This window comes from Brienomyrus brachyistius, chromosome 10 (genome assembly GCF_023856365.1).
Source record: "Brienomyrus brachyistius isolate T26 chromosome 10, BBRACH_0.4, whole genome shotgun sequence".
In the NCBI taxonomy this organism is placed as follows: domain Eukaryota; kingdom Metazoa; phylum Chordata; class Actinopteri; order Osteoglossiformes; family Mormyridae; genus Brienomyrus; species Brienomyrus brachyistius.
The window spans coordinates 18,410,415-18,417,508 of NC_064542.1; the positions used below are offsets into that span (position 1 = coordinate 18,410,415).

Below are 7,094 nucleotides of genomic sequence, written 5' to 3' on the forward strand. Positions count from 1 at the left end.
AATGGCAGTTCAACAATTAATAATAATTAAAAAATAACCGATACTTTATTAATCCCTGTGGGGAAATTGTCTTTATGCTTTATGATTACAAGCAGGGACACCTACTGTAGACCACTGAGCCACACGCTGCCTCAATTTGCGCATTTAATTGTAATGTTAGCCAAAGGAAGGCTAAAGTCGCTAGCTAAAGAAGTTCAAAGACATGATTTATAGCATTCTAGATTTAAGAAAAAGGGAATTTCAATAAAGCTAGAGGGTGTTTCCCAGACCACTAAACAGTTGACCATTTACATAAAGTTTATCCACCGTGATAACAGCCCAGGACCCCTCAGCGAAGATCTTTTCCTGATGAGAAACAGGGATCTATGGCGCTGGAGGATTTCTTTCGGGAACTGGTCATTGATGCTGTATTCGGTTCCTTTCAGTTCATTGCCTCGGCTCTTCACTAGTTCCTTCTGCTCAAAGTGTTCGACCTTGGAGACGATGTGTCTGGGATGCTTGCTTGTCGTTCTTCTTCCATCCTAGGCAGTGGACCCAGTGAAAAGTGATGGTATTCATGGTGTCCATTGGTTGTTTAAGCTGCTGCTGGAGGAACACTTTGATTGTAGCATTTTCTTCAGCACGCTCTGGGATGCCTGAAAATAGCATGTTGTCCCGCATACTGTGTGCCTGAACATCCAGAACAGATTCCTTCACCTGTTTCTTTCTATCAGAAAGTTTCTTCATTCCTTCAGAGAGGGATTGAAGGGAATCTTTGAGTCTTATTTTTCGCAGCAAGCGGTTCAGCCTGTTGCTGGCTGAATTCCAGGGATTCTCATAGTTTCTGGACATCCACCAGTGCCTAAACTGGATAATTTGTTATTAATAGCAGACAAGATATTGTTGAAATCTCTATCGGATGAGGAAGCCACTTTAGAGGAACACTCCGAACGGGTCCGCTTCATGCAGAGGGTTGTTGGGTTGGTTGTCTTCCCCATGATGATTCGCTGGAAACACTCGTCTACGTAGTCCTGCAGACTTCCCAGGGTACCTTCGTCCAGGATGAATTGGCTGTGATTATCACATCAATCAGGGAACGTATATTGCTAAGATGTCATGCACAGATGTCACGATAGCTCACACTCACATTCCCTCTTCTTCATTATTTTTCTGAACACACTCTACCCCGACTTGTCCCCCGCAACAAGATGTCACTCCCTGTAGCAAGTAAAGTCTTTCTTAGGAGAGAAGCAGACATCAGCCATGGGCAAAGCCATGGGCACCCAAAGTACGACAAATCAAAATGTTAGGAAATTTGGCAACACATGGTTACTCTTTTGGTAACAGTGACTTTGGTTTTATTTCGATAGATGTAAACTACATAATATGGTCTTGAAAACCTTGTTTTTTGTTCTAAAAACAAACTTTGTTTTACAGGATAAAAGTGCACAGCTGCTCAGATCAACCCCAGCTAAGCAGCACATGTGGGAATATTTTTCAAAATAACATGAGTCTTATGCAATTTACCCAAGTAATACAAGCTCTTTAGGTGACACACAAAGAATCAATTCCCATCAACATAGTGTCAGAACACATTCACAAAATGCATTTTGTCAAAGAAACAAGTTCATTGCGTGCAGGAAATGCACTTTGTGAGTGAAAGAAATGCATTTAGTAGAGGGGCGTAGTACCTTCCAATAACCAGGAGGTGGAGAGCCAACTTTGATTTTGGTAATCCCAATTGACTTTGGCACATATAGGAAAATATAATTTTCAAAATAACATGAGTCTGATGCAATTTACCCAAGTAATACAAGCTCTTTAGGTGACACTCAAAGAATCAATTCCCATCAACATAGTGTCAGAACACATATACTCCAAACAATTAAGCAGAACAGACTGAGTGGTGAAAATGAAATCTGCATGAGATTGTCTAGTGTGTTCTTGGTATGAATGTGGCCATAATCGTACAAGAAAAAAACTGAATCCATGCCTGAATGCTTGAAACACAAAAGAACTTTATTGAAACAGGAGTGTACAGGGAGCTGGGGGAGGCACTGAGGTGTGGGGCGTCACTGCACTTGCTGAGTACAGCCTGCCTACAGGTCCCTGTGTAGAAAAATAGAGGTTTTCAGTTAACATGGCATTCACTAGAGTTCAAGGACGACTACACTAATATTCAATATACCCCAGCTTTATCCATGCAAATCACCAAGACAAGCTTAAGCTACAGAATGGTAACAGAGATGGAACAGGACAAGGATTCACTATTGTGAACAGCATATCTTTACCTCAACCACTTTGACCAACTGGACCAGGTCAATTTTTTCATTCATTGGTCTGTTGACATCCACTAGAACACGGAGTGACTCCACAGGCTGGGGGATCTCAAGTCCACTCTGCTCGGCATCCTCCCGTAAAGGCTCAACTGCGAGAAAGCATGGATTTGCCAAGTCAAGCATCTGAGCCTGAGGAACTGAGAGATGATCTACTAGTAGGATTTATGTCGATGGAATTTACCTCTGGATCGCTTTTTTCGTATCAGGCGCATGAAACGGTTGAAAATCTTTCTGAATGGGTTGACTGCTTTATGCTGTGGTGGTGTATTGCAGCTACTAGCTGGCAGTGTCTTTGGAGTGAAGCCCTAGGGTATTAGTTTAATATGCATCAGTTAAGCAAACCAATTCCATACATCCATCCATGCATCCATCCATCTTTTGTTACTGTAATTTTAAAGGAAGGGTAAGTACCAGTGACCTCAGCAGACCAGCTAGTCATCCACATCCCACCAGTTTGCAAGTGGACCAACCTTTCTGAAGAACTTGTGGCGACGGATATGTGATAGTGACGGGCGATCTCGTGGGTCGATTTGAAATATTTTTTCTATTAGTTTTCCAGCCTCAGAATGAAGGTTCTTAGGTAGAATAAATTTTGCTTCTTTTATGTTCTTCAACATTTCAGAGCGATCGTCGTGATCAAATGGGATTTCCCCAATCAGAAGCTGGTACCTGTAGTAAGAAAGGCAGCAAAGGTGTTTGAGGTCTTTCACATTTGACATAAAAATGCTGTGCTTCCAAAAGAGCAATTCCTTTCAGCTGTGTGCCAGTATTCATTTTTCTTTTCTCTTTCAAGAAGAAAAAAAAACATATTTATGTATGCTAGACGCATGTCTTCTTAAAATGTTACGCAGATTTTATTAGCCATGCCGATCTTTGGGGTTGATAGGGTATACGTACATGACACAGCCCAGTGCCCAGACTTCTGCTTCGGTTCCATATCCCTCTCGCTTCCATACTTCTGGAGCCATGTTGATGGGAGTACCACAGACTTCTCTACAACACACACAAATGGAAAACGTTAAGCGCACATGTGCTTTAGCTTGCTGTATAAACAAATTTGAAAGCTTAGCCAGGAATTCTGCAAAAAACACCTACTTGTCCCTCGGCTCCAGCTTGACCGCCAGTCCAAAATCCCCAATTTTCAGCTTCATTTGGTCACTGACAAATAAGTTTTCTGAAAGACAAACGAATTTGCATTAAGGATAGACTCAAATACTTTGCCAAACTGCAGACTTTACCAAATTGATAAATTAACACTACACAGAAATCCAGACGACCTACACTCGCAATGCCATGTGAAATGCCAGCATTATTATACAGAAAATTGAGTAAAGCGTGAGTGCATGTACACATACCCAACTTGATGTCCCTGTGGACGTAACCTTGCCGGTGGATGTATGTCAACCCCGAAATCAGCTGGTGAACATAGTATCGCACTTCGGGCTCAGTCAGAGTCCCCCGAGCTTTTAAAATGTCACCGAGTGTCTGGGCAGGGAGAAACAGGGGCAGCCTGATCTATCACAAAGTCTTTGCCTTAGTAAGATGTCTACAAAAGTCAGGGACTCACCTGCCCACTGCACAACTCCATGAAAATGTACAGGAACTTATCATCTTCGAAAGAGTGGGAGAAGCCCACCACATTCTTGTGGCGCAGTGTTTTTAAAATCTGTACTTCTTCACAGACCTGAGTGAAATGTCAAACACACCATCTCATAAAGTAAAAGGGAAATGCAGATAAACTGAAAAGAGGGATGACATCAAGCACAATCCATACCACATACCTCCTCCACTCCCCAGGAATATAGCCGTATGACCTTAACAGCATAGGTGTCGCCAGTTTCAAGATCGGTCATCTTATAGCATTTGCCAGAAGCGCCCTAAAAAACATGTCCTCAATATGTTAACAATAAAGAACATTTCTGACTGACCCTGTTCAAGCATCTCCTCTCTGCAGAAAAAGATCAACTGCGATCACTTTCAACAACATTGTGGTGCACACCTGTCCCAAAAGCTCATCCCTGCTGTAGGACCTTAATGTCTTGGGATCTACCAGAATCTCAGGCACTTCCGATGCCATCTGAGCGCGGGAAGGTTCACTGACAGACATGATTTCACCAGAAGAGAAGCGCGATCCGTAACTAACCCGTGGAATACTCGAAATGGGTAGTGAGCGCTCGCGTTCTAAATGACGTGTACACTAGCGTCATCAGTCTTAGAACGCAGCCAAGGCAGCCACGCGATTCGAACTTCTTAGATGGATTACGTCACCACATTGAAAATTACATGGACGGAAAAAGAAGTGAACTTGCTAAGACAATGCAACTAAACACGGATAAAAACTTTTATTACAATCAACTTTATTGAAGAAAAAAAATGTGTACACCAAACGTTCAGTTTCGGTAATGCAGTAACACATGCTCGGGAGTAAAGCCTTAGAGCAGAGGCCAGGCGGACCGCGGTCCGGGTCCGTACCCAGAAGCTGTCCCATACGGAGCTGGACCGAAAGTCAAAACAAAAGGTTATGATTTAGAACCTGACTGGGCGCTTTTATTTTGTCGGCGCAGCTTTTATAGTCTTTTCGGTAGCGGTTTAGCACTAGAACCGCCGTTTCCCACGCCAACGAACGTTAACCGCCAAGCAAGACGCAACTCGCCGTATGCAGCCCTGTCTTTGCGCTAATGTGCCATTAGTGTTAATAGCACCAGCGAAGCTACTGATGTTCCTTGTTCCTAACAGAGTGGCTTTTCTGTCCTAAAATCGTAAAGCTTTCAAACACAGCATGTTGTTTATTGGTGATTTCATGCTCGTCGAAGTTTCCGCTTTTTAACAACTGTATAAAGTAATGTTATTTATTATATAAATCAACTCGGGTGAAACAAATGTACGTTTCCAGGGTCGCCGAACCTCGTGTATCTGGCGTGAGACTCACGCTTTCAGACTCACGCAGGAAATCTTACCGCAAATCTATATTATTTCATTATGAACCAAAAATGTTATACGTCAAAAATGTAATTACACGATTAGATACCTGAAAAAGTCAGGTATCGGTTACATTCAATGTTTATACAACTAATAGGCTACTAAAATATACCACATTAAATAGTTAGACATTTTGATCTTCTGAACCTTTGCTTCAAGAATTTTAAGTAAACGGCCAACAACCGCTTTATTTACTTCCGCCCTTCTTCCTTCTCTTTATTCCCTTTTCGTTTTTGAAATCCCGAATTGGGGCGGACATTGTTCACGTGTGGCAAATATCTAGCCCGCTAGCTAACAAGCATATCGTACTGTATAAGTAAGTAATGTCTAAGCCGTTAAGTTTGCTGCTGCAACATTCGGGCTTAATGAACTCGGTTCATATCTTGTCTTCCTGAAGAAAGGCCCCGAATCTGGACTAAAACGATTTTCACCACGTAAGAGGGTCTCCTACACTGAGATCATTCCCATATATATATATACCATAGAGATAATTTATATATGGTTTCCAAAGGAGCGTAGTTTAGGTAACCTTGTCCTATCCACGTGTATAAAATGAGTTTTTACCTATCGTTTCTGGTGCGCATTTCACCTGTCTGTCAGGTGCCGCACTTTACATTCCGTTACAACAATGTGCATGGATGTAAATAAATGTAAACAGCTGAAAGTGGGACTGATCTCAATATAGCCCTCCTGCGTGGTGAAAATCGGCTTAGTCTAGATTCGGCGTCTTTCTTCAGGAAGACAAGATATCAACCTACTTCACCAAGCCCGAATGTTGGAGCAGAAAACGTAACGGCTTAGACTTTACCTACGTATAAAGTACGCTAGCTATCTGGCTAGATATATGCTACACGTGAACAGTGTCCGACACAAGTCGGGATTTCAAAAACGAAAAGGGAATAAAGAGAGGGAAGAGGGACGGAAGTAAAGAAAGCGGTTGTTGGACGTTTGCTTTCATACAAAAGGTTAGTTTTTTTTGTTTCCTGGGCAATTGCTTAGAATGTACAATAGCCTATATTAACAGCACGACCGCGCAGAATAGTGCGGTCTTTAGTGTAATATAGTTTGTTTCGATGCGTTAGGCTGCAGCACCTTGCAGCAAGAGCGTGTACGATCTTCCGTTTACTATTCTAAGAAAAAAAAGAAAAACTAAAATTGTATTAAGCCAACTGCCTTTGGCAGGGGTATTCAACTAAAATGTAAAGACATCCAGTTAGAGAAAATTCTTGAAGCAAAGGTTCAGAAGATCAAAATGTCTAACTATTTAATGTGGTATATTTTAGTAGCCTATTAGTTGTATAAACATTGAATGTAACCGATACCTGACTTTTTCAGGTATCTAATCGTGTAATTACATTTTTGACGTATAACATTTTTGGTTCATAATGAAATAATATAGATTTGCGGTAAGATTTCCTGCGTGAGTCTGAAAGCGTGAGTCTCACGCCAGATACACGAGGTTCGGCGACCCTGGAAACGTACATTTGTTTCACCCGAGTTGATTTATATAATAAATAACATTACTTTATACAGTTGTTAAAAAGCGGAAACTTCGACGAGCATGAAATCACCAATAAACAACATGCTGTGTTTGAAAGCTTTACGATTTTAGGACAGAAAAGCCACTCTGTTAGGAACAAGGAACATCAGTAGCTTCGCTGGTGCTATTAACACTAATGGCACATTAGCGCAAAGACAGGGCTGCATACGGCGAGTTGCGTCTTGCTTGGCGGTTAACGTTCGTTGGCGTGGGAAACGGCGGTTCTAGTGCTAAACCGCTACCGAAAAGACTATAAA

At 41.9% G+C, this 7,094-nt stretch overlaps 1 long non-coding RNA gene across 1 annotated transcript; it reads right to left on the minus strand.

Annotated features, from left to right (window-relative positions):
* Positions 1-1,977: 1,977 nt before the first annotated feature.
* On the minus strand, positions 1,978-2,332 carry LOC125750935 (uncharacterized). The gene is made up of 2 exons (XR_007400454.1): positions 2,271-2,332; positions 1,978-2,088 (listed from the first exon to the last, which is right to left on the minus strand). It is a non-coding gene; the product is annotated as an uncharacterized LOC125750935 (long non-coding RNA).
* Positions 2,333-7,094: the final 4,762 nt, after the last annotated feature.